The sequence below is a fragment of the Pteropus vampyrus genome, unplaced genomic scaffold (genome assembly GCF_000151845.1).
Source record: "Pteropus vampyrus isolate Shadow unplaced genomic scaffold, Pvam_2.0 Scaffold152, whole genome shotgun sequence".
NCBI lineage: Eukaryota > Metazoa > Chordata > Mammalia > Chiroptera > Pteropodidae > Pteropus > Pteropus vampyrus.
The window spans coordinates 4,456,160-4,480,136 of NW_011888933.1; the positions used below are offsets into that span (position 1 = coordinate 4,456,160).

The 23,977-nt window shown below is 37.6% G+C and overlaps 1 long non-coding RNA gene across 3 annotated transcripts in view; it reads left to right on the forward strand.

Annotated features, from left to right (window-relative positions):
- Window positions 1-23,977, forward strand: part of LOC111745335 — a 59,213-nt gene that overhangs the window by 16,178 nt on the left and 19,058 nt on the right. For 2 of the 3 annotated variants that reach the window (XR_002782606.1, XR_002782605.1), the window contains exons 2-5: window positions 8,555-8,709; window positions 14,354-14,503; window positions 15,595-15,796; window positions 17,036-17,133. This is a non-coding gene — a long non-coding RNA (uncharacterized LOC111745335). The remainder of the gene's footprint in view (window positions 1-8,554; window positions 8,710-14,353; window positions 14,504-15,594; window positions 15,797-17,035; window positions 17,134-23,977) is intronic. The other variant, XR_002782607.1, reaches the window with a different exon arrangement.

Below are 23,977 nucleotides of genomic sequence, written 5' to 3' on the forward strand. Positions count from 1 at the left end.
ATTATTGAGAAACCCAAAGAGTCCATGTTTATGTGAATTATATCTATTACTATTTATCATATTAGAAACTAAAGCTGGGAAAACAATTTAAATACTTACTTATAAATTCAACTAAAATAGTACATAACCTCATTACGCGTTAACATAACCAATATATTTTTATGAAAAATAACTATATCTTCAAAAACAAAAAAATTAGAAGGGTGGCATCATTCTACATTTTTGAAAATATCTCTGATGTCTGACTTAATAGAAAACATTATGATTCTTACATCTGCTTTTGCATTCAATCTGTTGCTATATGTTGTTTTGGTTGAAATTTATGAAGAAAATCCTACTTCACACAAATATGTGTTTGGAAAAGGAAAGAGTATTTTCATATTTCTCGGATAATCATAGCTATTCTTCTTTGATACTATATCGAAATTCTCGAAGCAGTCATTTTTTAAAATATAATTATGATGTAAAATCTAAAATCATTTCATAAAACTTTTCCTAGTCTGTGACATTAAACCCTTTGGTATATCTTACACTTTGAATGCACCTTTTACTCGTTCATGGTCTTATATCATGATGCTTTGGTCATTTGAAAAAATTGATTATCCAAGTTATGCAGATCTTCCAAATGTTGGCCCATTTCATTATTTTATTTACATATAAATATATATATATGTACATGTGATGTATATATATATTGCATTCATTAATATCATCACCTATCTCATCGGGAATTCTTCAACTATTGGCAAGCTTGTCAGGCTTATGGTAGTAAAGATGTTTTGCCAAAATTCTAATTTTCACTTGAAATCTCAAATTTTATTTTTGGCAACAAATACTGTCAGTTATTTTCCTTGAAGTGACACTTCTTTTATTTTCAAGAAAATGTCTGCCAAATATTCAAGCCTGAATAGCTATAGTTTATCTGTTTATCATTATTTCAAGAAAAAAAAATGTGTTCTTTGAAGAAAAAGCAGCTTTTTAAGCTTGCAACTCCATTCCAAACAAGCACTTTTCCTCATGATGCTCTTCATTCCACAGCAAAAATGCTTTTTGTATTCTTCCTACTTTATCACATAACCAATTAAAAAGATCCATACTCAAGAGTTGAGAGTTAATAAAATTATTTTGTTTTTTCATCAAGAACATTCTTAAGTGAAATTGGTAATTTGCTTAAACTGTGAGTGTGTACCAGGAAAGAATACCTATACACCACCCATATGGTTTGGTGCCACTGCAATTTTAACCACAGTATTTTTGCATTATCAATACAAAAGTCAGCACAGTGAAAAAGACAAAGACTTGTGTTGTTATAAAAATAGATTTGACCTTGCAGAATTCTTGAAAGGATCTCCAGGACCTCCCAGCAGTCTTCTCTGAGAATCACTGCCGTAAACCTTTCTCATTTTTATATTCTTTCTTAAATCTCACTATCTCCTTGAAATTTTCTTTTACTAAACCACTCTACAGTTATCATCCTTGCATGTGTATTCCAATACCCCTTGTCTGTTCCACCCTTATGTCTTACATTGTCTACTTTTTACCTGTCCTATATTTCTAGTTACTTTCCAAATGTCTTGAGAGTAAGGAATGTTTCTTTGAATCCTTGTCACACCTCTGGCCCATTAACTAGTAGAATATCTTATATATAACAGACACTATAAAAGTCTTGGTGATTTGTAAATGTTAAAAAGTATGCACAACTAGATAGCTCTACATACAAGGAGTAGATACAATACCAGTGTTAGTCCAATTTAGGAAATAAACATTGCTTAAGGTGTCATCAATTCTGAATATTTTCAGGCTCCTATCACTTGAGCCAAGCCCACGTGAACTCAAATCTTTATCTTCTGGGTATTAAAAGTTTATATTTTCTCCTTAGTCTGCCTTCTCTCTCAGTTTAAGCTAAAGAAGCGACTGGTATTATGGAAATAGCCAATGTTTTGGGGTGCAGGAAAAAATGTGGTTTCATATTTTACTTCTACCATTGACCTGACCTTAGCAAGATACTTGAGACCTTTGAGCCTTAAACTATCTCATCTGAAATGAAAACAGGAATAGCTGTCTAGGTCACTTCATAAGGTTGTTAAGGATTAAAGATCACAGCCGAAAGCACTTAGCTCATAGATTTACTCAAGAATGTCAGTTCTATTGGCCCAAGCTCCACCTGACTTTCCATACTCAGAAGCAGCAGCTGCCTTCTCCTCGCTCCAGATGAATGCCCAGGCCAGCTCCCCTCTTGCTCAATAGCTTTCTCAGAATTCTCCCAATCCTTGTTTGCTCAGGACTCTTCTCCTATTCCCTAGTCATTTTGACCTTGGATTAGCTGAGATCTCTCATTCATTCTAATAAATTCCAATCTTTGCACTTAAGCTCAAGCCATCGTCAGGTATATTACCAGTCACTAAACAAGGGGATAGATGGACCCAAGATGGCAAGTGGACTTCTATCAAAAAAGAGTTTTCTTTCTCTAAGAAAGGGAAGATTTGTTCATTAAAGATAGTTTTCAAGTTTTCAAGGTTCGCAATTATTGTATGTTTTAGTGGTGGAAATTTTTTAGTATATTATTCGTTTTCAAATCTCGACCTAGGCAAGGAGTTGATTTATTTTGTTTTGTTTTTACCCATTCATTTAACTAGTTTTCTTTCAGTGTTTAAAAAAATATCAAGTGTGTGCCTAGTACTATGCTGGCATTGTTAGGAATAAAAAGAAATTCTCAGTGTGATACAAGTCTAAGCTCGTTACTAAGGTAATAATAGCTTCGGCATCTCATCCACAGCAGTATCTAATATGATCCTATTACATTTAAATGCTAATCCACATCTGGTTGAATTTTGATGCACCTGAGGACTAATGTTGCTGATAGCCATGCAGATAGCCTAGTCGGATATTAAATTCTGAGCAACAGCAGAGCAAAACCCTCTCAACCTCAATATCTCCAAAATGCCCAGAAACACAATTTGCTGGCCAAGCTAGGAAATACCCACAAAAGGAGAAAATTTCTGTAAATATATATACCAGGATGATAAATTTTAAATTAAAAATTAGCATTTAATGAACATTGCTAATCATATTACTTTAAAATTTGGCGCTTTAGAAATTGGACATTGTGTTAAAAAAAAGAGGAGTACACAGTTAAGTTTATTCCACTCTTCGATTCATAGAATATTGTCATCATCACTTGGTGAAAAGCATTTTATTATAATATTTGTATTATGTTTATTCCCTCTGCCCCTTCTGCATTTCTACATTTCTATTTTCTTCCTTCCACTCTACAAGTACCCAATCAAATGTATCTGATATATATCCTTATATATGTATTAAATCTTATAAAATTTTAATGTTGTTTTCCATGTGTATGTATTTTTAATTTATAAAAATAGAATTGTGTTATAAATCATATTCTGTTCCCAAGATTTCTCACTCAACACTGTGTTTTGGTATCAATACATGTTGCTATATACATATTGAGTTTATTCCTTCTACATTTTGCAGAGTTCCAGAGCATGCATCCACATTTGACACATACATTCCCCTACTGAGGGACCCCTAGGTAACTGCCAACTTCTCACAAGAGTTAATGATACACCTATGAACATCCCTGCACATGTTCCTTTATGAATCTTTACAAGAAGGTTTTGAAATAAAGACTACTTTAGAATCATTAGATTATAGGATATACACATATTTTAATTCTCCAGATACCACCAGGTTGCTGTCTATAGTGGCTGTACCCTGTCCCTACATCCTCACCTACACTTACTATTATTCATATTTTTAGCTTTGCCATGATTGTTGTTATGAAGTGTTTTTATTATTATTATTATTTTGAAGTGAAGTTCTCTGCTTACTAAAGTAATCTGAGTATCTCTTTATATACCAGTAATTTGAGGGCGGAGGTAACCTCCCCTTCTGTGACTTGCCTGTTTATCTTACCTGTTCATTTTTCAATTTGGTTTGCTTGCTTGCTTTTAATAGTTATTTGTAAATTCTGGATATTTATTCCTTGTTTTGATGTTGCAAATAACTTTTCCCAGTCTATTATCTATCTGTCAAATTTTTAAATAGTATCTTTTATTGAACAAAAATATGGTATTTGATGTAATTAAGCCTATAAGATTTTTACTTTGTAGCTTGTGCCTTTGAGGTTTGGTCTAAGAAAATTTTTCTACCCCAAAATCATGAATCTATTCTCTTACATTTTTTAGCACTAGACTTTTAGTTTTACCTTTACACTTATGTTTTTAATCCATCCGATAAACACCTTTGATTATGGTATAAGGTAGAAATCTAATTTTATTTTCCCTCGTATACTGAACAAGTTGTTTCTATACCATATTCTAAACAAAAGTTCTTTTCTCTGTTGCTTTGTGGTGCCATGTTATCAGGTTTCTAGATATACATGCATATATGTATATGTATATTTCCGTAAATTTCTTCTAATGTATTCCACTGATCTATTTGTTCCTACATCCATTACTTACTATGATTTTTACTATTCTAAATAATATCTAGTAGTATGAGTCACCCTTCTTAGTTTCTTTTTACCTTTCACATAGATATTTGTGGTTATTTATTCCTTTATTATAAATGTTAAAGTGAATTTGTCAACTTTCTCAAAATCTGGATAGGAATTTGATTATAATTGCATTGAATTTATTTATAGATTCATTAGCAGAGAATTGACAAGTACGATAAATCATCTCATTCTATACATGATATATCTCTTTTATTCAAATATTTTTAATGGAATTTAACAAATTTCTTTATAAGGTGTTATACATACTTTTATGTTGTTTTCTGAATATCTTACAATACAGGTCGGCAATGGTTTTTTTGTAAAGGATCAGATAATAAACATGCTTGGATTTATGGGCTATATTATCTCTATTGCAATTACTAAATCCTTCAGTTAATGTGTTAAGTTAGTCATTGATAATATGTAAGCAAATGGACATGGCTGTGTTCCTTGAAAACTTTACTTACAAAAATAGGTAGTAAGCCATGAGTATATCCCATGGGCCATAGTTTGCCAAATCCTATTGCTATTGTGAATGGTATTTTTTTAATAATATCATTTTCCAGTTTGTTTTTGTAGAGAGAAAAATTATTGATTTTATTAAATAATTTTATATCCATCAATTTTGCTGAATTCTTAACACCTATAATAAATAGTTTTTTGATTTGATTCTATTGAATTTTCAAAGGAGACAATTATATCATCAGTAAAACATTAAAGTTTTAGCTCTTCTTTTTCAAAAATTTCCTTTTTCTTATCATATAATTAGACAGGACATCCTATGCTATGTTGTTAGTAGTAATGATAATAAATATTTTTATTTCTACCTGACATCAAAACTCCAATGGTATTTTTTACATAAATATAACAAACAATCCTAAAATTTGTATGGAACCATACAAATGGCCCCAAATGGCCAAAGTAATCTTAAGAAAGAAGAGCAAAGCCAGAGGCACCATGCTCCCTGATTTCGAATTATATTACAATGTTATATTAATTGAAATAGTATGGTATTGGCATAAAACAGACACACAGATCGATAGAGCGGAATAGAGAGCCCAGAAATAAGCTCATGCTTATATGGTCAATTAATTTATAGCAAAGAATCCAAGAATATAGAATAGAAAAAAACAGTCTCTTCAGTAAATGGTGTTGGGAAAATTGGACAGCCACATGCAAAAGAATAAAACTGGACCACTATCTTATACCATAGACAAAAATTAACTCAGAATGGATTAAAGACTTACACATTTGACCTGAAACCATAAAACTCCTAGAAGAAAACACAGGCAATAACCTCCTTGACATAGGTCTTGGTAATGATTTTTCAAATCTGAAACCAAAAGCAAAAATAACAAAAGCAAAAATAAACAAGTGGGACTACATAAAATTAAGATGCTTATAAACAGCAAAGAAAACCATCAACACAATGAAAAGGCAAACTACTAAATGGGAGAAAATATTTGAAAATCACATATTTGATCAAGGGATAATATTCAAAATATATAAAGAACTCACACAACTCAGTAGCAAAAAACAATCCAATTAAAAAATGAGCAGAAGGTCTGAATAGATATTTTTATAAAGAAGATACACAGATGACCAAAGGGTACATGAAAACATGATCTACATTATTAATCACCAGGGAAATGCAAATTAAAACTACAATAAGATATCACCTCATACCCATTAGAATGGCTATTAGCAAAAGACAAGAAATAATAAGTGTTGGTGATGATATGGAGAAAAGGGAACCCTTGTGTACTGTTGCTGAAAATGTAAATTGGTTTGGCCACTATAGAAAACAGTATGGAGGTTCCTAAAAAAAAAATAAAACCACATTATGACCCAGCAATTCCACTTCTGGATACTTATTTGGAAATAAAAAAAGAAAATACTAACTCAAGGTATATGCATCCTCATGTTTATTGCGACATTATTTACGATAGCCAAGATACGGAAACAACCTAAGTGTCTACTGATGGATAAAAAATTTGCGAATATATATATATGCGTGTATATATGTATATATGCACATATATATAATGAAATATTATTCAGTCATAAAAAAAGAATGAAATCTTGCCATTTGTGACAACATGGATGGACCTCGAGGCATTATACGAAGTAAAATAAGTCATACAGAGAAAGACAACTATGGTATGATTAATTGCAAGTGCAGGCTATAATTAATTCTACAGTGCAGGTTAAAGGAATGTTCACTTTATAAAATTTTCAAGGAGTTGCTACCCTTAAAGATTTTTGCTCTTTTTTAGTATGTACGTTTTTATTAGCCTGCTCAGACCGTCATGTCAAAATACCACGACTAGGTGACTTAAAAAACAGATATTGTCTCAGAGCTCTAGAGGCTAGAAGTTGAAGGTCAAGCAAGATGTCAGCAGGGTTGGTTTCCGGTGAGGCCTCTCCTTGGCTTGCAAATGATTACCTTTTTTCTGTCTACTCACTAGGCTTTTTCTGTGTTTGTGTGAATTCTTGGGTCTCTTCCTTTTCTTATAAGGATAGCAACCCTATTGGATTAAGGCCCCTTTTACTGCATTTAACCTTAAATACCTTCTCAAAGGCCCTGTCTCAAAATATAGTCACATTGAGAGTTAAGGCTTCGACATTATGGAATTGGGGGAGAGAAACAATTCAATCCATAACAATGTTATATTTTGATAAAAAGTTTACTTAAAGCAAAACAAAAGGCAAAAAGACAAAACCAAAAAGGCCCTGAACTCCTGAAAAAAAATTTGTAACTGCATTTTAAAAAATGACTTTAATGCTGATTCTTCCTAGGTAACGTTTTGTTTCTCTGGCCTTTATTCTTTTTAGGGTGGGCATCTAGCAAACAGTTGCTTGCTCCTTCAGTCTTTTAATAATAAGAACTTTTAAATCTCACAGTCAAGGTCCACTTACCATAATTAGCTCTTTAGCTTTCTCACTTCTAATAAGATAATCCACCAGAAGACTGTTTTCTACTCTCTAAACACTGTGTTCAACCACAACACCAAATCTTCCCTCATACAAGTCCTTTTGAAAGACTGCCCTCTTCTATTCACTCCTTTTGATTGAATTCCACTTATTCTTCAAGTCCATGTCCTAGATCATTACCATGTCCTGGATGCTCTTCCTGAGCCTGATTTTTCTCACCTCAAGCGATCACTGCCCTCTGACTTCTGTAGCATGTAATTCATAGACAGACATACCTGAGATGTTTGTTGCAGGTTTGGTTCCAGACTACTGCGAAAGAGCGAGTATTGCAATAAAGTGAGTGGTAATAATCTTGATGGTGGAGGGTCTTGCCTTCAGTTTGTAAAAAACACATCTGTAGAGTGCAATAAAGCAAAGCACAATAAAATGAGGTATGCCTGTAACGTACATTTTAACATTTAATCATACATCGTCTTATTCTGCTAGTTAGAGGGCTTCCTATAGGAATAAGATTTTAAGCTACTTTGATCCAGGGCTCAAATAGCCCAAATATCCTAGAAAAGTGCTAAGCATAAAACATATCCAATTAATTCAAATTCAAACTTAACTTTCTCATTCTCTTTAGCCCTTCTCTCTCTAATATTTCCAGGAGAAAGCCCGATATGTGTTGAGAAAGAAGTAAACCTAGCATTTAGGCACCCAACCTTTTCCAAGCTTCTGAAACCCATTTTACCTTCAGCTCATAGCACTAGACTAACTTCCATATCCTCCTGATTCTATTTTCAGGTTTATTTGATCCCATTCTAATAGCTAGATGGAAGCAGATTTCAAATGGATAATATTTTCCTCATACTTCTCTTTAATCTAATGTCAAGGTTTCCGTTAACATTTTGGACTTCTCAAAATTGTCTCAGTCCAAATCCCATTGGTTTCCAAGGAATAATTTTACCCCATTGCCTAACCACCATCTGTTTTGCATTTTTTCATCATGACTTTTATCTATAAGTACACTTCACCCACCAAGTAATTACTATGACCGCTCTCTTAAGTGCATACATTAGTTTCTGAACCTTTTCTTTTATGACCTATTTCTTATGTTTCCAGAGTTTTCAGCCTCCGAGGGACCAGTTAAGACTTACTTTGCAAATGTTACTTCATCAAAGAAGAATGGCATCTTGACCAGGGAAGGGGGCTTAAGTTAGCATTCCTAGCTTCACATCTCATCTCAGTGAACAACCAACTACGTTGGAATGTTAAAGGTGAAAGAAAAGTTTAAGATCATTTCGTCTGACTCCTTTATTTTACAGCGATATAAAAAAAATCCTTGTGTAATTTACCACTAATTTGGAAGTATCAAGCTCCATTTGTGAAAGGGTTCAACTAATGTTAAATTAATTAACGTTTGTAAAGAATTCTATTTGGCTTGTCCTTGGTATTAGATAAAAGAAGACTTTAAAATATTAATCCAAAGTGTTAATGTCAATTATATCCAAGCAACGTAAACAATAATGAGGAAGATGAAATGTGTAGAGAAATAGCTCCCTCGTGTAGCTTACATTTCTCGATCACATACTTGCAGACTAAACAAAATGCAAGGAGCATCCCTGTAGTTACTTAAAAACCTTGGAAACCTCAGAATCTTTCGATTTACACAGTGCAGATAATGCCCTAAATAGCTATCAACTATGGCATTTTGTACAGATGATCTTATGACATGGCAGAAAATCTCATTATTATGCGCAAAGGGTTTGAACAGACATTTCTGTGAAGAAGATATACAAATAGCCAATCAACGTATAAAAAGATGCTCAACAACATTTATCACTAAGGAAATGCAACTCAAAACTACAATAAGTTACCACGTAATACTCACTAAGATACTAAGATGCTTTTAAAGACTCTCCCCAGGCAACCCCTCCCCGCCCCAACACACACAAAATAGCAAATCTTGGCGAGAATGTGGACTAACTGAAAATTCATATATTGCTGGTGGGAATGTAAAATAATGTCGAAAACAGGCAGTTCCTCAGGTGGTTAAACATAGTTCCCACAACATCCAGCAATTTCACTCCCAGGGCTTTACCCAAAAGAATTAAAACCATATGAATAAAACTTATACACAAATTTTCACAGAAGCATTATTTATAATTGTCAAAAATAGGAACAACTCAAATTAACTGATAAACAAAAAGTGGTATATTTATGCAATGAAATATTATTCAGCCATAAAACGGAATGAAATACCGATATCTGCTGCGATATGCGTAAACCTTGAAAACATTCTGCTAAGCGAAAGAAGTGGGACACAAAAGGCCGCATATTGTACGATTTCGTTTATATGAAATGTTCAGAAAAGGTAAATCTATAGAGATAGGAGGTTCATGAATGGTTTCCAGGGGCTACAGGGGCAGGGAAAGAGAGTAACGACCAACAGCTATGGGATTTCTTTCTGGCATGATGAAAATGGTCTGGAATTACATAATGCTGATTATGAATTTACTAAAAAAGACCAAACTCGTATACTTTAAAATTGCAAAATATAGGATATGTGCGGTAGTTAATTTTATGTGTCAACTTGACTGGGCCATGGGGTGCACAGATGAAATGTTATTGCTGGGTGTGTCTGTGAGGATGTTTCCGGAGGAGATGAGCGTTTGAATCAGTGAAGTCAGTAAACTAGATTGCCCTCCTGCTGTGGGTGGGCATCCTCCCATTTCTGAGGGCTTGAACAGAACAAAGGGTGGAGGAAGGAAGATTCAGTCCTTTCTGGCCTGTCTGCTTGAGCTGAGGCCTCAGTCTTCTACCCTTGAACTGGGGATTTATACAATCGCTCCCCTGGTGCTTAAGCCTTTGGATGTGGACTGGAATGATACCACTAGCTTTCCTGAATCTTCATCCTATTGGTTTTATTTCTCTGGAGAACACTAATATAGCATGTGAATTATAAATCAATAAAAAAAGCAATTATTTATTCTAGCTTTACATAGTTGGCCCCTTTCCAAAGGCAACAGTGATCCCACACTCCTCTCTATCCTTTTATCTGAAGAGTCGCCGAGTACACTGTATTCCTCAGATGGGTTTTTTTTATATCTCTCATATACAACTTGCCAAACCTTTGCTCCTGTACTCTGGCTTTTACATAGACCTTTTTCTGGAATGTTCCTCGCTTTCTCTTCATCATAACTCCAATTTTCTTTAAGATTTTACTCAAAGCTCCATTCCCTCATGAAGCTTAACCCATTCTGAATAACACCTTATCATAGCAAAAGTAATAACTACTAGTTATTGAATGTCTACTGCATACTAGATACTGTGCTAGGAGATTTAAACATGCTGTTATTATTTTACCCTTGCAAAGACCTAGCGAGGTGGATAGTATGGTTTCTATTTACAAATAAGGAAACCAGAGCTTAGAGAAGTTAAGTCATATACACGAGGTCTGACAGCAAGGAAGTGTCATAGTTGAGATTTGAAATCATTGCTATTAGGCCTGAAATTTCATATTCTTACTTCCTAGAATATCATATGACACATGTACAATTTTGTTTAAGATTTTTCTTTGAGAATATTGTTTCTTCAACCTACAGAATATCTCTCAAGGGCAAATATTATGCCGACTAGCACCAATTAGTTTTCTTGTCAGCAAACAACCAAAACTATCTCTAGCTATCAAGGAGAAAGCAGTTAACCTGGTCAACTCCAGAAGGAAGGCTGCCAAACTAGGCTCAGAAAGCCAGAGGACCAAAAGAAAGTTAGGCAAAGGTGAACATAGTCAAGGTCTTTGCCCAAGAAATAATCTGGTGAGAAAGGTATTGATAACATAACTACCCTGGTTATTCCACTACACCATTGCCGATTGAATGATCTCTCTCATTGTTCCTCCTTTTTTGAATTACATTCCCTCTAGATTGTCTAGTGGTCAAGCCAGAGCATGGGCAAAGAAAGGGGTTTTCTTACCTCTTTAAGCTTCTAAAGTGGGAGGTGGAGGATGCAGCAGTTGTGATAGTTGAATTTTTGTTCTAGAAAATTTGCTTTTCTTTCCTTTCCCTGGTAAGTTTGGCCATGTGACTTGCTTTGGCCAATGGAATATTAGCAGGAGAGACACGAGCAAAGGCTTGAAATAAATCTGGATAATGGGCCTTGCCCTCTGTGCTGCCATTGTCATAAAAAGAACATGCCATGGGAAGCAGCTGCGCCATCAGCCTGGACTCCTGAACGAACATCTGTAAAGCACAGACACCCCAGATGACTTGCAGTCCCATAGTCGAGACAGAGCTGCCCCAGCTGAACCACTGAATGATGAGGATGATTATAAATGCATATCGCTCTTTGCCACTGAGTGATTTGATACAACAAACTTCTTCCAAATAGAAAGAGTAATAAGATCCTACAAAATGTCAAATGTTCACTGTGCTACATCTCCTACTTTATTGTATCCTCTCCTTCCTGATTTCTTACATAGAGCCAATATAGCACTCAACATAAAATGTTCACTTAGTGTATCTTTGTTAGCTATCTAATGGTAATACAGAGTTTCTGATTGCAATTTATATAGAGAAAGATAAAAAAATAAAAAACCAGTTTTGACCTTCTCTTCAGTCAACAGGACTAGGGGGTTTCCTAGGTTCATGAGTGGGAAGTGAAATAATTAGAAATGCTCAAATAAGCAATTTACTTCTTAAAGTGGCAGGCAGATTTCCATCAGATTGGCAGCGAGACCCTAACTAGAGAAGTTTGACATGGAGGATTTAATTACATGACTTGCTAGTGTGAATTAGACACTATGTGTGGTCCAACAACCAACCAGCTGCACCTGTCCATCCCAGTCAGGGTAATTGAACCCAAATGTCTCTCCCTGAAACTGAAGCATGGGGTATAAGGAAATTAAAAATTCTTAAAATTTTTTAAAAAATCCTCTTGCCCCTGTTCTAGTTCTAGACCAATCACTCAACAAGTATCCATGAGTCTTCGTTTAGGCACCCAGCACTAGGTCTGCCCCTAAGTCCTATAGATCTGTTTCAAGAGTAGAAGTAGAGGTCACATATCTTATGTCTAAATATTTAAAAGTTATGACCTAAATGATTTTAAAAATATGTTGGATTCAAAGCAAACCCAATTTAAATATCTTTTGACTAAAAAGCAAATTAAAATAAAAATAACTCAACACTTCATATTTTCAAAAAGGTTACTTTTTCAAGATATTTGAAATTATCTGTTGAGAATAAGACAGATTCAAGTTGCAGTTAATGAATATCAAAATTTTAAGTCAAGATTATTTAAATAAAGCTAAAATTTATTTTAAATTTTTGAAAATGTAATTAAATCTTACTGTCTACTCCTAGGTATGTACCAAAGAGAAATGAAAATATATGTCCTCAAAAAACAAACAAAAAACTTGAACATGAATGTTCATAGCAGCATTATTCATAATAGCAAAAAAAGTAGAAACAAACTTTCCAATGGAAAAACAAAATATGACATTAGAAAATGAAGTACTGACACATGCTACACCATAGATGAACCCTGAAACCATTATCCTAAGTGAAAGAAGTCAGTCACAAAAGACCATAAAATGTGTAGTTCCATTTATATGAAATGTCAAAAATAGGCAGATCCATAGAAATAGAAAGTAGATTTGTAGTGGCCAAGGGCTCAGGGACAGGGATGAAGGGATTGGGGATGACAGCTCAGGGGAGCAGGGTTTTTCTGGGGGTGGTGGTGAAAGCATTCTAAGATCGTAGTGATAAATGCACGACTCTGTGAATACACTAAAACCATTGAATTGTACACATTAAATGGAAGAATTGTGTGCTATGTGGTGTATATCTCAAAAAGCTGTTAAAATCTTATTAAATATTTTTACAAAACTAAGAATATTTACAATTCTGGCATTTGATGTCCATTGAGTTAACCAGGTAAAAAAAGTTGGCATTAGGCTTCATGCATTATATGTTTAGACTTACATATACGCATATTAAGGAGAATATAAATTGTTTAGCATTACAAACTGTTCTTTGGCCACCATATGCCATATGGGTTCAGATACTGCCACGAACACAGCCTAATCTGTGAGTACCTCTGAAAGGACAAATTGGAACACGAGAGGAAGATAGCACCCAGCACTATTGAAAAAGAATACTTCACTGCATAAGAATCTATTTCAATGATACCAAGGAAAATTCGACAATGTTTTCACTTTTACCTAAATGGTTCTATGGATCAAATTCTCCCATAGTTTAAAGCAAGATCTATCTTTGATATCAGCAGAATAACCCACAAAATTTCATGGCACCTGAATGCAGTTGCTTTATGATTCAAGGACACAGGCAAAATTTGGAGAAATTTTCCTCTGGGGTCTAAATGGTGTGAATCACTAAAGCAGAAGTTTAGAGTCACAGGTTATGCTGGGCCGGAACTAAACACTGAATCCTGGTAAAAGAACGGTCCTTGTGTCCTTTATTACATTTATTTGAGAAAAGCAGAGCAATCCATTTTGCTGCCTGTAGAGGTACGAAAAGCAATTTGTAAGCCCTATGAATCTAAGGTTTGAATTACTAGAGGACAGAGAGGCAAAGGCTGAGGAAGACCCAGTACCAACTTAGAATGACACTATCCTGGCTCCTGCCCCTGGCTTCTCAGGGTTGTTTCTATGATTCTTCCTGCCCATTCTATTCCTTATTAAGCCTTGATAAGACAAAGATGTGGGTGCACAAAATCCATTTTGTTTTCCCCTTGGGTCAACAGCTAAACTTTATACCCCAGCTTCTTTTGTAATTAGTTGGGTCCCTATGACTGAGTTTTGGCCAATGGAAACTAAATAAAAATGATACACATCACTTTCCTGCCTGCCCTAAAGCCACTCACATGAACCTGTATACTTTGTCTCCTTGTGTTGTCTGCCAGCCAGATTTACAGGAGCCATTGGAGGACTTCAAGTCCCTAGAAGATGGTGGGACTACATTATGGAAGGAGCCTGGATCCCCAAATGACTACATGGAAGAGGGTCCTTGCTCCAACCTGCAAGTGGCTGTAATACTGGCAAGAAATAACCTGGTATCATGTTAATCCCCCATGGTTGTTTGTTACAGTAGCTAGTATTACTTGTCCTGGCTAATTTATTGTCAAAAATCATTAGATAGGAAATAAGAGGCTTTCTCTAGTTATGTATATTCAATCTTTACCTACTTCAGTTTTAGTATTTGGGATCTTTTTGCCTCCCCAGTTCTGAAACCACTCTTACTTATGAAGAGTGATTCTGGCTAAGGGTGGAGTGGGTGGAAAATACAGGCATCAGGAAATATATTTTATTATATATTATGTAATAATATATTGCATATTTTAATAAGCACAATATAGTCAAAACATTATTTCAACATATAATCAATGTAAAATTTTAAATAAGATGTTTTATACTGTTTTTACTACATATACTATTTTTAAAACCCAGTTTATTTTACACTTAGAGCATGTCTCAGTTCGGACCAGCCACATTCCAGGGCTTGGTGGCCACCTGTGGCCTGTGGCTTCTGCATTAGACAGTGAGGGTCTAGAGTCTATCCCTAGTACTGCTTTGGGAGGGCACTAGAACCGGGGTTTAAATTAACTTGTGTCGTCTAATGCAATGTTTCTCAAAGTGCGGTTCGGAAACTGCCTGCCTCCGACTCACTGAGGGGGCCTGTTAACAATCAATATTCTTGGGACTTTACCTTGTGATCTCAAATCTCAGAGGTTAAAAGGGGCAGTAGGTGTAAATGTAACACATGAGATTTTTTTTTTTTTTTTTTTTTTTTTTGTTAACCAACGCTCAGGAGAATTTGAGAAGTACGGCCTTCAAGCCATGGAGTAGATATTTTTGTTTTGTTTTGTTTTTAATAATGTCTTTTATGGCCTGGATAATTTTATCAACTCAGAATAAACCAGGAGTTGATTGTTGCTATGGAATCAAAACCACAGCTGCTGTCAGCCAGTAATTATTAAAATCTCTGCTCCACCTGTGCAATCTGAAGCAGATCACGGCAACTCTCCCTCCTGGCATAATTTCTCCATCTGAAACGACAGCAGTGGCACTCGTCTCTGCCACTCGGCTCCTCCTGAGGATAAACGCTTCGCAAACGCAAGTGTTGAGTCTTCCCTTTCTCTCTCAGATTCATCACTGTGGTTTCTCAGCTCCAAACTCTGACCATTGTTTCATTTGGATTGAAACCAATGGACAAGGTGGCGTTTTGGTGGTTGTGCCTAGATTCCTGGTATACTTCTTTCTCCAACTGGAAGATTTTGGCTTTGTACACTGTGCCCTAAGGAAGTCAAGAGGACTCTGTGAGCTCACGTGTGCCACAAACTGCTGAGGTAGAGTTCCCAAATTCACTCTGCCCCTAACTCCCCACTCACATTCCTGTCAGAAGCTTACAGCCAAATTTCCAAACCTGCCCGTGCTCCCCTTGCTCCGAGTGTGGAGGATTCCAGTATTTCCTTTATCCTGCAGTATTCATAGGACGGTCAACTTTCCAGACTATGTTTGAGCTGGGATCCTCACAATGTGAAAGCATTACAGCATGGGGTCTTGAGCAATTTTTCAAAATGCCTATTTGTCACTAATTCTCCAGGGAGAGGTGGCAGGTGGTTTTAAATATTTGTCACGTTGAGAGAAGAGAAAGCAGCCTGATCTCTGATCCTGGAGTAGAGGGCGGAAGCAGTGTTGGCTGCAACGCAAACATCTCCAGGGGCGGCTGTCTGGATGTGGGTGGGAGGCAGCCCAGGATGTTGGCCTGCTCCCTTCCACTTTCCTCCTCTTTCTCCTCCTCCTTTTCCTGTTGATACTCCTACTTCCTGTTATTATGTATCTTTCTGTCAGTTTCCTCAAGTTTCCCCACCCCCTGCCCCAATAAGGTCACAGGAATTCTAAACTCCTGAAAGACAATTCTATGATACTAATTACATGTCTTGAAAATGAAGCCCCAGCCTGCAGGTGGTACCCACTAACAGCTATCACTAGTACTATTATTATTGTTATTGTTACATTATCACTTTAGCTTCCAGGACTGAATTATCTTCCTTTGCTTTTGTTGCCACACTGGCTTTGTGTGCCTTCATTTGCTTTTCTATAAGGCCTTTTTTCCTATTCCTTTATGTGTCCTTTTTTTCTTTATCCGGGGTTAAATGTAGCAAGAAAGAATTCTTAGTTATATGAAGAAAGAAAGATACTAAGAAAATAATGTTGCTTTTAATCCAAGCAATGTTGAATAGCAGAATGAAAGGTATGGCATTTTAATAATGTTCATACTAATATTTGAGGGTCTATAATGTGTCAGGCACTCCTCCAGGCTCTGCAGATATACCAGTGAACAGGAATGAAAAATAGTCTGTTCTCCTGGGTAGGAGACAGATAATAAACAAATTGTAAGCAAAACATGTATCAGGGGTGATAAATGCTATGGGAAAATAAAGCAAGGAGGGACTTAGAGGGTGCTGGTGGGTGGTTATAATTTCAATTAAGGTGGTGGGGAAGATCTCACTAAGAAAGTGACCTCTGAGCAAAGACCGCAAGACAGGGAGACATAAAGACTACCTGGAACGTTCTTTCCACAGAGGAACATAGAACAGGTGCAAAAGCCCTGGGACAGGAGTGTGCCTCGTATGCTTCCCAGAACTTCATCAGCTGGGATTCATGGTGGCTTACAGCAAAGGTGAGCAGTGTAACATTAAAAAGAAAGCTCCTTGTTTAAATTGACACCTTGGGGAAATTTTTAACACTTAAAGGTCTCTATTTTTGCCTAGTAAAGCTTATAAAAATGATAAGAGATGAATTGAGTCTTAATACTGTTCAATTAGGACAGGGTCCCCAAATATAAACCTTCTAGAGGAGGGAAGGGAAAGGTAGAAAACTAACAGTTATTTAGTATTTACTCTGCACTAGCTGTTTAAAAAGTTATTTTGTGGTCCCCAAGCCTAAGCAGCTTTGGGATACAAATTGGATCTCAATATCCTGAGTGTGCCCACTAGTTTATGTAGGATTTCCAACACACTTCCAGGGTCTCCTCCTCCTGCCATATTGTGGGGGTGCCCCAGGAGGTGTCATCATTGCTCTCAGGCATCAGCCCGGGTCGCCACTTCCCTCTGCTGTTTTATACTGTCAGTCGCTACTGCGAATGCCCGCCGACCTCAGCTTTTTCCTGTGCCCTCGCCTGTGTCTTGTCAAACATGCATCATCACTGTTACCACGGCCGCTTCCTTCTATCTGCTGCTTGGCACAGGGTGGGGGGATGGACGGTGGTTGAAGCAGCATCACTCTGTCCCGAGATCCCCAGACTCTGCAGTCTAGCATAAAGGCAATAGAGCACAGTGCCCTCTCTCTGCCAGAGCATGATAAGAGGGTCCTCTGCAGGATGGCTGCACTCAAACCTCCCGAGCTTGATGAGACGGCGCCCCTTTTACACATGTACCCTTTCTTCCTACGGATGTTCATATTTCTCTGCCGTGTCTGGATCCTAGCGAATTCAAGAAACATCCATGGTGCTGCTGTTCATGAAATCAGTACATACCTCAGACCCTCAGGTCCATTACAGATACCAACTTTTTCTTCCTTAAAATAAATTCTATTTCAGGAGCTTCCAGAGTCCCCCACCCTGCACCCTTTCCCCAGCTGACAGCTTGATTTCTGTGAATTTCTCATTCTTACCCCAGCCCTCCCAGTCAATCAGACATGTTAGTATCCTTGGCATGGAAACCACTGTACCTACTTCTCCTTAGAAGTTCTTTAATAAAGATTTTTTTTTCTTTTTTGAAAATTTTATTTTATTGTGGTGAGAACACTTAACATATGAGATCCGCCCTCTTAACAAAATTTTAAGTGTATAACACAGGATCGTTGGCTGTAGGTAAGTGCAGTATAGAAGGTAGCCTAGCCAGGGATTATTGATCTTGTTTAACTGAGACTTTCTGCCCATTGATTAGTAACTCTTCATTGTTCCCTCCCCCCAGGCTGTGGCAACCAGCATTCTACTCTTGGATCCCATGAATTTTACTATTTTAGTTATGTTAAATAAGTGGAATTATGCAGTATTTTTCTGTGACTATCTTATTTCCCTTAGCATAATGTCCTCAGAGTTCATCCATGTTGTTGCATGTTGCAGAATTTCCTTCTTTTTTAGGGCTGAATAATTTTCCACTGAGTGTCTCTACCACTTCTGTTTGTTATCCATTCATCTGTCAATGGGCATTTAGGTTGTTTCTACATCTTGGCTTTATTGTGAATGGAATATTGGAGTATTGATATCTCTTTGAGATCTTAATTTAAAATTTTTTGGATAAATACCCATAATTGGGATCGTGAGATCATATCGCAGTTCTATTTTTAATTGTTTGAGGAACCATTCAACTGTTTTCCATGGGGGCTGTACTGTTTTGCATTCCTGCCAACAATGCACAAGGTTTCCATTTTCTCCATATCCTCACACTTGTTGTCTTTTTTTTTTTCTTTGATAATAGCTATCTGTCAGGTATGAGGTGATAGCTGAATGTGGTTTTGATTTGCATTTTCCTGATAATTAGTGACATTTAGCATTTTTTCATGTATCTATTGGCCATTTATAAATTATATCTCCTTGGAGAAATGTCTATTCAAGTCCTTAGCCTATTTTTTAAAAGGGTTATTAACTTTCTTTGGCTACTGATTCATTGAAGTTTGTTATGTAGTTTAGAGGTTAAGCCCTTATCAGATATGTGATTTGCAAATATTTTCTCCCATTCCGTAGGTTTCCTTTTCACTCTGTTGATTTTCTTTACTATGATAATTTTTAAAGATAATTTTAAAAATATTTTAACATATCTAATGTTGGGATAGCTTACAAATCAGTGAAAAGCGGAATTTAACTGGCATTGGTTTTTGTTGTTGTTCTTGGTGATTCGTAAAGTCATGCTTCCTCTTACAGCCACTGGTGTCTTAGATGTGCTAAGATATGGTAGATAGCTTGTGGGTCAATATGGTGAAGGGTCTTCTTCATGTCAGTTTTCCTAAATCCCAGCTCTAGGTCTTTCCTAGATCCATTTTGCTCATGTATTATTTGATATAATGCACACGATGACCTACAGAGTCATTCCCGCTCTATAAGTGAGAAAATTGATTGCGACAAGTATAGTCATGGGCCCAAGGTCACAGAATGGATGAGAAGCAGAACCAGGAGTTAAGTCTGTCTGTTCTGTCTTCAAAGCCCAGCCCCTTTCCTTCTCCTCCATCCTGAACTTTTCACACGAAAATGGTGCAAAAGCCAGAGACTTGTGTCAGAGCTGGGCAGAGTACTGTGATAATCCAGTCCTTGGAACACCCCTTAAAGTCGGACATTAGCTAGCTTCTTGGTAGTCTTAACACTCAAAACTCCCCAAGATATGTAAGATATTTCCTTGTTTCTATTTTTAGTCTCCAAATGTGGTAAAATTCTGAGTGCTTAATACCACCCTATAGGGACCATGATAATTTCCTTATCGGTTCCATATGTTTTACTAATGTGGCCTCAGAGGTTAGAAAGCAACATTCCTCTGTCCCCCAATTTCCCTTCCTGCAGGTCAGACCCACCAGAGATGAGTATTAGCCTCCTGCTTTCTAAGTCCCACAGGTCTTTAGAGACCACCTCCTCGTGGATTTTATTCAGTGTCTCTATCTCGTTAAGATGCTTGGGTGGTTTTACAGTGATCCAGTGCTCTAATACTCAGTTCTGGAAGATACGAGAGATTTATAAAAAGCTTTTGTTGCTTATGGTGCCACTTTACTACACACTTACCAATCCAATCAACAGATGGAAAGAATTTTCCTTTTATATCAACACACACTTTGACTCAGTCCCCTTCACCTACCACCTGCTCTTCCAAACATATCAGACATAAAACATGCCTAAAGGGCTTTAAGATCTACTGACCCCTGACTATGACTAAGTGGTCTATTTTTTTCCACTGCCAAGAAAGTGGTCCACTTAATTCCTCCTGACTGATCTTCTCTCTAAAATTTGGGGTAGGTGGTAGATTTGAGGTCTGAAAACACTCAAATCCAAGATGAAACCAAACCTATCCAAATCAAGCAGCATAAAGGGGGAACAAGACGATAAATGCCATGGACGAGACATTGGATTTGCATTCGTCCCATTCACTCCACTACTTTGATAGCTGATTGGATCCCATGAAGGGGGCTCTGGCTCTGATATTTCCTGATCAATCTCTGGAATACACACGGTCCTCCTTCTTTTGAATAGAAAGGCCCAACTAAGAAATAGCAGAGCAGATTCAAGGAAATGGGACTGTAACGGCTAATGTGGTTAAGTACCTACTAAGCGGATGGTGGCGAAAGCCCCGTACAAAAAGGCTGAGCAGTTCACTGATAGTAAGTTAATTAATTTTTAAAATGGGGACAAATCTAACTTCTTTACCAAGATATAATAAGGGCTAGCCCAGACAGATCTTAAATATCTTGAAAGAAGTGCATGTGTGTGTGCGTGCACGCGCACCTACCACTATGCTTGGTGCTGAAAGTGTGAAAGAGTGAGCCACTTACCTCAGTTTATGATCAAAGAGGGAAGAGAAAATTATAACAGAAAAAAATACCGGTGTCTGCATTCTCTCTCTTATTTCCTTGTGTAAGTTATTTAACCTCTCTGACTCAGTTTCCTCATCTGTAAAATGAAATCAATTGTATCTAAACCATAGGGGTGTTAAAAGGATTAATGGAAATTACACGTAAAACCCTTAGCAAAGAGCCTTAGATAAAATAGGCACTCAAAAAAAAAAAAGTTATTTCCTTTCCTTAGGGAGAAAAAAGTGCACATATGAAGCAATTAGAGAACAAGACAATAGCTACAAAACGCTAAATTGCTGCTAGAGTCAGTAAATGCTCAAGGAGCCACAGAAGGGAGAGATCAAAGCAGGCTGGAATCTACTGGGAAGGGCTGGGGATGAGGGAGAAAGGGTGGGTGAGCGGGACCCACTGGGAGGCCCAGAGCTGGCTTCTTTTACCTCTGAGTTTGGAACTGACACCACAACCCTATGAGGACAGAAATACTTTGCACCATGTGGACTTCACAATGTTTAAAAGTGGTGGAGAATACTAAGCAAATTCATAATAAAAACATAAGGTTAAAAATGGACAATAAAGCTATAATGGAATTTGAAGCAGAAAGTGAAAATTTGCATCCGGCTGTGAGCAGGAACCCTGTTTTACATTTTCATCTTCTTGGATCTGTGGCTTTAGGGAGGGTATGGTGGCATGATGAAATACAAAATTCTCAGCTGCTGATATCAGCAGAAGTGATTACAAGGGGGTGGGGTGAGGCAGAAATCATCTTTTAGTTTAAATTGTTGTAAATCAGACCCGAAAACTAGGCTATACATTATGCTTTTGTTACTCTGAGAGTTAAATTACAAGGAAATGAACTGTGCATAATAATTCCCCAAGTCGCTGATTTCCTTGCTTCTCAGCTAAATATGCTCTCCTTAAGAAGCGGGTTTGACGCTTAGCGCTATCGCTGGGTGAAAGGCGCCCTCTAGTGGCTCCTCCTGCAAGGCCGTTGTAGGAGCGTGCGAGACTCCGTGTAGACAAGGAGCCTTATCCTGCACTGGGTTTTGGAGACAGTGGGCGGTGAAGGCCAAAGGCAGTGGCTTCCCAGAGAGCTGCATATCTTCAGCCGACCTCTCCAAGTTGTTAATAAAGAACTATAAGTTATCTCATGCCTGCATCAGTATCTTCTCAGTGCAAGCAGGGAAATAAAAGTAACCGGGAACTCCCCTTTAAAGAGTAAATTTAGAGCATTTCATCAAATATTTGGTAGAAGCTAATGAGACTATGTCTGCCCCGTATGCACACACCGCCCCCCGCCCCCCACGCCCCGCCCAGCGACACACACACGGACCCACTCGCGCCATGCGTGATCCTGCCCTCGGTTCTTTTTGAGCTCAGTTTTCTAAGGGAGAATGTCCTCCTGTTATTAGAGAAGTCTGTCTAACCGAATTCCTGTGGAACAGAGTGAAAGGTTCAGATTGTTCTGCGGCCCTACAAAGACTTTGACTGGAATGTATTATTTTTTCCTCGGACCGAAGCAATTTATTTTATTTTATTATTTTTTTTTAAGTCAGAGTTTCAACTAGAGAACTCATAAAGAGGCTTCCAACTGACTGGGTTTAAACAACAACTGAAAAAAAGGTCTAGTTCAAGCACAGTCTCTCCCCAGGTCTTCTTCTCCCTTCAAGTGCCCTAAGCAGACAGGAAGAGCTCGCTCTCTGTTGCCTGACCTTTGATTATGACTAATGACACTAAGTTAGCCATACCTTGAACGCTCCCTGGCACACACCTCTCTCCTTCTGATTTTTAAGTGGTCGGCGTGAGGAGGTCGCGGTACCATCGCGGCCTGAAATCGCTCTTGCCCAACTCTTTTCTCCCCCTCCATCCCCCACCAGACCAAGACCCAGAACAAGTGGTCCTGTCACATTCGATCCTGTCACGTTCTAAAACATAATGTGTTGCTGGAAACACACACACACACACACACACACACACCCCCTCGGTGAGAATGAGAATTTTCCATTTCTGGGCACGCACAGCATTTCAGGCCCGGGGCTTTTGATTGGGCTGGAGCGTGTACACACATGCATCCAGTGCTGTGGTGGGCTGCAGACACCAGCCAGCAGATGCAGCATGGTATTTAAGCATTACATATGGGCTTGGCCACTGACAAACTCACACAGAATTTATGGAGAGCCTCATTCAGTGTAACAGCAATAGGCTCCATTTTAATAAATCCCCTTGGTAGTATAATCATCACTCAGACAGGAACAACTGCTCTATGGGGCTCTGCACCCTCTCGCTGACCTTTGGACCTTCCCGCTGAAACCAAATCCTTCCCATCTTTTTTTCTCCCCCGTTGTGCAAAAAAAAAAATTTATTTTTAAAATGAATCATATGTGCATGGAGAGTGCAGTGGGGGCAGGGGAAACAGGAGACTGGTGTGAGTCCCCAGTCCAGGGAGGAAGGTAAGTCTGCTTACTTGGAGACATGATTTTTCCTTCACAAATACCATGAAATAGAATTTCACGTTACAAATTAATGTGTGTGTATAATTTTTTTTTTCCAAGCAAATGCTTTGTTTCTGAGAGAGTGCATAGGCACCACATGCTGCGGTTGCTATGGTAATTACCAGCCTCTGTTGAATAGGGACGCAAGGGGTTACACAGAAGTGAACCAACTGGCGAAAGCACATGTTCGAATGAATAAACCCACTTATTTGTAAAAGGTTCCAAGAGGCACTCGAACCAGAAAATAAAGGAGGTGGAGGCAGGGGCGCACTTTTATAAAGACCCAACAGAACTACTACTACAGTAGTTTTCATCATATTTCTGGAGTTAAAAATGTCAAAAGCACTTGAGACATCTGCACATGGGTTTCTATAGGAAAGGACACAATCATCTCTGAAGCGGTGCAGTCCCAGGCAGCGTGGGGGTAGTCCTCGCAATAACAATAATAAGGATCATCACTTACTGAGTGCATGCGATGTG